The sequence below is a fragment of the Dendrobates tinctorius genome, unplaced genomic scaffold (assembly GCF_039654945.1).
Source record: "Dendrobates tinctorius isolate UK_male_01 unplaced genomic scaffold, ASM3965494v1 ptg000133l, whole genome shotgun sequence".
Classification (NCBI taxonomy): Eukaryota; Metazoa; Chordata; class Amphibia; order Anura; family Dendrobatidae; genus Dendrobates; species Dendrobates tinctorius.
The window spans coordinates 20,992,542-20,999,837 of NW_027361801.1; positions in this window are offsets into that span (position 1 = coordinate 20,992,542).

The window sequence follows — 7,296 nt, forward strand, 5'->3', positions numbered from 1 at the left end:
AAAACCGCTTTCAACTCTGTCGGACAGTGACTTGAGGCTGGAATTAAATGTCTCGCTCAAATGCATAAACTCGGGCAAGACATTCCTGTCCAAGGCCCTCTGCCGCTGGCGGGTAGTGCCCGCATAACCAGTGGCAGAGACCTGGGACAGGGGAACACCTGATGGCCCAGCTTCCTGGTCACCAGCTGTGTGTGTGGTTGACCTGCAAGGTGCTTCCTGGCTGTCGGATGGCTGGGACGGGTCAGAGGACGTCCGAGGAAGGACCGCTCCAGGGCCAGGTTGCAGGGTGCTGCTCCAGGTGCTGTGGAAGAAAGGAAAATCATTACTACCATGCCTTTACAAGAAGCATCAGCTGTGGATTAGAAAAACACAGATTAATAAAAATAAAAACCCAAAATTTATAATACTTACGATCTCGTGGCAAGGACCGGTCTTAGGAACTGCAACGCGTGATAGTGACGGTATCTAGTTCTGGTCCTTGACGCAGATCCACTGCGAACCTGGCCCTCAGCACGAACATCACTGTTGAAGCGGTCCTTGATCGAACGCCAACGTGTTCGGACTTTGTCCACTGTTGATAAAAAAAAACCAGTGCCGTCAAGGACAACAGTCACTGCGGCACAATGTAGCAATACAATACTCAAAGCAGTCACTGTAGACCCCGATGACACTGTTGGGTTTCCTGCTAGAATACACCTAGCACGAAACCCAACAGTGCCGTCAAGGACAACAGTCACTGCGGCACAATGTAGCAATACAATACTCAAAGCAGTCACTGTAGACCCCGATGACACTGTTGGGTTTCCTGCTAGAATACGCCTAGCACGAAACCCAACAGTGCCGTCAAGGACAACAGTCACTGCGGCACAATGTAGCAATACAATACTCAAAGCAGTCACTGTAGACCCCGATGACACTGTTGGGTTTCCTGCTAGAATACGTCTAGCACGAAACCCAACAGTGCCGTCAAGGACAACAGTCACTGCGGCACAATGTAGCAATACAATACTCAAAGCAGTCACTGTAGACCCCGATGACACTGTTGGGTTTCCTGCTAGAATACACCTAGCACGAAACCCAACAGTGCCGTCAAGGACAACAGTCACTGCGGCACAATGTAGCAATACAATACTCAAAGCAGTCACTGTAGACCCCGATGACACTGTTGGGTTTCCTGCTAGAATATGCCTAGCACGAAACCCAACAGTGCCGTCAAGGACAACAGTCACTGCGGCACAATACAGAGCAGGGAAATACTCACTAAACGCCTTTTTGGAGGATGCTGTGGCGCTGTCCCAGCCATCCATCAACGCTGCGGCCACCTCATTCCATAGCCGCCGGGTCACCACAATGTCCTTGTGCAGCCGGTCACGGCTGTCCCACAACGGCGAACGCTCCTGGACCAGGCTGATGAGCTGCTCATTATCCAGGTAGACGTCTTCATCCCGTTGTGGAACCTAGACAAAACACATTCATTAGAATAATCAAATTTAAATTGAATAAAAAGTTACAAAAAAAGAAACATAAAAAAGAGTAAAAATAGAAGATAAAAAATAAAGAACATTACAAATCATTTGATACTTACATTCCGTATCACCACCGGGACTTGGCTTCGCTGCTCCTGCTCTTCGCCCTCACTAGTCCCGTCCGCAGAAGATGATGATGACGATGTCTTAAAAAAGTTGAAAAAACGTAAGAGATTTGGAGAAGCAGCAGATATACTTACCAGATGCACGAAAATAATCACCTCACGGTCTGCTTGCGCCAATTCCTGCCGCGATGGGGAATACTCGGATTCTGAAGACATACTGCATGTAAAAATAATAAAAATCATTAGTACATACATAATTTAAAAGGACAGGCATATAATGTAATATACTCACATTCTTCGCTGATATAATGGGTTCTTGGTTGACTGTCTGCTCTTCAATCTGTCAGTGTAGTAGTGGCAGAGTTTTGGCAGGCACCTCCTTTATATAGACTTTTTTTTTTGACTTTAGAAGATTATAACTAGGACAACAAGTGGACACCACCAAAAAAAGCAGCGCTAAAAAAACGCATACCTGCGCATGCCAGTGCGCACGTATGCGCATCCATAGGCTATAATGGCCATTTTTAGCGCAAAACGTGCGCATGCGCTTTTTTCCAGGGCCAAAAAATGCAACATGCTGCGTCTGGAAAATACCAACGCACACCCCAAAAAAACGCAGCGCATGAAAATCGCATACATGCGCTTACCAGCGCGCAGGTATGCGCACCCATGTTAAATATAGGGGGAAAAACGCATGCGCACGTATGCGTTTTTTTCCAGCGCAAAAAAACGCAAATGTGAAACCAGCCTTACAACCACACCTAATCCATGCAGAGCCCTCATTCTCCTGTAATAAAAATAAAATAAAAAAGCAACAATTTACCATATCTGTCCGTCGGTGTGTCCCACGCTGTAATCCATATCTGGGGGAATATACATTTTTCAACCTGGACGGTGCTAGGATGCGACCGTCTCGGCTGAAAAACCACTGGTAAATGAGGATACGCTGCCAGCGCAGCCTCAGGTGACTAGCGCTGACATCACCAAGTCTTCGCTCCCTCACAGCCTGACCCACGCAGAACTCTGGAGAATGGGAAAATGCCAGTTTATTTTTCCACGTTCCAGACTTTAGCACGGTTCAGGCTGTGAGGGAGCACAGCATCAGTGACATCGCCTCTATTCACTGAAGCTGTTCTCACAGCAGGGCTGAACTGCTGTGACCTCAGGACCGTGGGAAAATGCCAGTGATGAGGTCACGGCAGTTCATGCTCATGGTGATCTGCTGTGAATACACTGAGCATGAAATGCGGTGCCCTCTTTACAGGCATTTTCCCACAGCACAGAGGTCACACTCCCAGCATCTCCTCATTCACCAGTGGTTTTCAGCCAGGGTAGTTGCATCTTGGCACTGTCCATGTTGAAAACTATTTCTCCCCAAAATATGGATTACTGCATGGGACACAACGACGGACAGGTATTGTATATTGTTGGTTTATTATTTTACTTTTATTACAGGAGATCAAGGTCTTCGCAGGAATTAGGCATGGTCGTAAGTATGGTTTAATTAAGAATTTTAAAGGAGTCTTCTGTGTCTTTATTTCAATTAAAGGATTTTTTACTGGGTGTCTGTGTTTTATTTACAATTTGACTATGGGGTTAGTAATAGGGGCATCTTATTGATGCCTCTCCATTACTAACCTTGGGGCTTAATGTCACAATGATGTCATCAACCCCCACAAGTATTACCCCACTTGCCACTGCTACAGGGCAAGTGGGAAGAGCGGAGGCTAAGTGCCACCTTTCCTGACTATTAATTATAGGGAGACCCCACATGGTTTTTTTAGGATCCCCCATTTTAATAGCCAGGAAAGGCTAAGTATACAGCTGTGATCTGAACTTAATTGCCTGGGACGCTCCATGGGTATTACCCCTTTCCCAGGCAAGAAACATTGGCCCCCAGCCGTCGGCTTATCCTCTGCTGATTACGAAAATTGTGCAGGAGCCCACGCCATTTTTTTCGGAAAAATAATCTTTTGTTGATTAAATACATTTAAACACAAGGTTTCCAAAAGGGATGTCACATTATTAAATATGGGTTAGAACTCAAAAGCATATAATTCACAACAAAATGGACCCTACCAAAGGTATTAAATCAATGAGAAGGTCCAAGAGTATATTCAACCATTAAATAGTTTTTTTTATTAATCTAATAAATGTTTAAAATCATTGAACAAAGTAATACTACCAATAAGCAGGACAATAAATGGGGTAATAATTAGAGGGTATAGCCAAAAATACACCAAATTTCATCAAATAGTTAATACAAGTGCAAAAAAATTTTTTAGCAGCAGCATAAAGGCAAAGTGCAAACACAATATATAAAGGGCAGTCTATAGTGAGCTCAAAGACATCATAGTAAAGTGTAAATGCAATGTAAACAAAGGGATCTATTGTGAGCTCAGGGTCTCCATAGCAGCATAATGCATTCTCAAGTGAGATGGAGACAGATAGTAAATACAATAAGAAGGTTAAAGTGCCTGCTGTGCAAGAAGAAGGGATATATAGTGCAAATACATGGGCTAATACCTACATAATTAGCAAGTGAATGGACTCCGACCTGCCGCCCCTATGCTCGTTTCGCCGAACACACATTGAAAGCGCGTAGGGGCAGCAGGTCGGGGTTCATTCACTTGCTGTACTCTTTAACCTTCTCATTGATTTAATACTTTTTGGCAGGGTCCACTTTGGTGTGAATTAATTAAATATATGTACAGAAATTTCCACACACACTGTATTAATTGTGTTTGTCACTGACATCTATATATCGACCTATTCTGTATATATTTACTGTATGTAAACCATCTCCTCTATCCTGTCTGCTCCTGCAGTGGTTTTACAAAACCCGACAGATGTATTACCAGCTTTTCTTCTATCTCTCTATGCAATATAAATACATACATATATACTGTATATAGTTGTGGCCAAAAGTATTGACACACCTGCAATTCTGTCTGATAATACTCAGTTTCTTCCTGAAAATGATTGCAAACACAAATTCTTTGGTATTATTATCTTCATTTAATTTGTCTTAAATGAAAAAACACAAAAAAGCCAAATTAGATATAATTCCACACCAAACATAAAAAAGAGGGTGGACAAAAGTATTGGCACTATTCGAAAAATCATGTGATGCTTCTCTAATTTGTGTAATTAACAGCACCTGTAACTTACCTGTGGCACCTAACAGGTGTTGGCAATAACTAAATCACACTTGCAGCCAGTTGACATGGATTAAAGTTGACTCAACCTCTGTCCTGTGTCCTAGTTTGTACCACATTGAGCATGGAGAAAGGAAAGAAGACCAAAGAACTGTCTGAGGACTTGAGAAATCAAATTGTGAGGAAGCATGAGCAATCTCAAGGCTACAAGTCCATCTCCAAAGACCAGAATGTTCCTGTGTCTACCGTGCGCAGTGTCATCAAGAAGTTTAAAGAAGAAGTGTCATCAAGAAGTTTAAAGCCCATGGCACTGTGGCTAACCTCCCTAGATGTGGACAGAAAAGAAAAATTGATAAGAGATTTCAATGCAAGATGTTGGATAAAGAACCTCGACTAACATCCAAACAAGTTCAAGCTGCCCTGCAGTCCGAGGGTACAACAGTGTCAACCCGTACTATCCGTCGGTGTCTGAATGAAAAGGGACTGTATGGTAGGAGACCCAGGAAGACCCCACTTCTTACCCCGAGACATAAAAAAGCCAGGCTGGAGTTTGCCAAAACTTACCTGAAAAAGCCTAAAACGTTTTGGAAGAATGTTCTCTGGTCAGATGAGACAAAAGTAGAGCTTTTTGGGCAAATGCATCAATATAGAGTTTACAGGAGAAAAAAAGAGGCATTCAAAGAAAAGAACACGGTCCCTACAGTCAAACATGGCGGAGGTTCCCTGATGTTTTGGGGTTGCTTTGGGGCTGCTTTGCTGCCTCTGGCACTGGACTGCTTGACCGTGTGCATGGCATTATGAAGTCAGAAGACTACCAACAAATTTTGCAGCGTAAGGGTATGTGCACACAGTGCGGATTCTGCTGCAGTTCCACAGCGTTTCTGCACCTGCGGGTCCGCAGCAGATTCTGCTGAGTTGTACAGTACCTTTATTTCCTATGGAAATAAAAAAAAGCTGTGCACATGCTGCGTTTTTTTCCGCGCGGTTTTGCTGCGGTTTACAATCCGCAGCATGTCAATTATTTGGTGCAGAAACTATGCAGTTTTACACCTCATCCATTATGAGGTGTAAAACCGCAGGGCAAAACCGCAGATAAACCGCAGGACTTTTGTCCTGCGGATTTACCTGCGGTTTTCTCTACAAAACCCACACACCCAACAAACTACGTGTGCACATAGCCTAATGTAGGGCCCAGTGTGAGAAAGCTGGGTCTCCCTCAGAGGTCATGGGTCTTCCAGCAGGACAATGACCCAAAACACACTACAAAAAGCACTAGAAAATGGTTTGAGAGAAAGCACTGGAGACTTCTAAGGAGGCCAGCAATGAGTCCAGACCTGAATCCCATAGAACACCTATGGAGAGGTCTAAAAATGGCAGTTTGGAGAAGGCACCCTTCAAATATCAGGGACCTGGAGCAGTTTGCCAAAGAAGAATGGTCTAAAATTCCAGCAGAAACTCATTGATGGTTACCGGAAGCGGTTGTTCGCAGTTAATTTGGCTAAAGGTTGTGCAACCAAGTATTAGGCTGAGGGTGCCAATACTTTTGTCTGGCCCATTTTTGGAGTTTTGTGTGAAATGATCAATGTTTTGCTTTATGCTTCATTCTCTTTTGTGTTTTTTCATTTAAGACAAATTAAATGAAAATAATAATACCAAAGAATTTGTGTTTGCAATCATTTTCAGGAAGAAACTGAGTATTAACTGACAGAATTGCAGGGGTGTCAATACTTTTGGCCACAACTGTATATATATATTCTAACCTGTCAGTGTGATTTTACTGTACACCACACATGGATTTCCGGCTTTTCTAAGGACATCGGTATGTAAAAATCGGACAGCACTCGCATGGTGCGAGTGCTGTGTGATTTTTTTTTTTCTTGCACCCATTGACTTGCATTGGCGAGTCTCGTCCAAGATATGCAGCAAATCGCAGCATGTTGTGATTTCTTTTCTGTATGGTTTCAGCTGATACAAAATCGCAGATGAGATGTAACCCATTGAACCCAGAGTGCAATCCAATTTTTTATCGGATTCCACTCGTCCGTTTTTCTCGCAAACGATTATGAGCCCTAATCAGTATAACGACGCCGACCCGACACTGTCTGTAGGTTGTTGTGCACAATCCTGCTGACAGGTTCCCTTTAAACACAGTGGGATCTTTGTTCTCAGTGTTTTTCACAAATCCTTAGACTTGCGTGTGTGAATTTGATCCATATAACATAATACATTTTGGTTGGCCAAGGAAACTTAGTGCAGCAGTTGAAAGACGCATTATGCTTATTCACTTTGAAATCTGAAGCTGTCCAGCAGTGCCACAAGCTCAGAACTGGCAGTAAACAGTGGATCCAGCTGCCAGTTTGAGAAAGTGTGTCCAGAATTGGTATTCATTTACATGGTAACAAGGCTAACTGTGTGCAAAAACATAGGAAATGCAGTGCATAGAAATGGCAGCAGGTGCCGTGGGCTGCCGAACCAAAATGTGACATATTTGGCTGTAACCAGAGGAAGTTTGTCTGGTAAAGGGCTGGAGAGTGGAAAAATAATGAA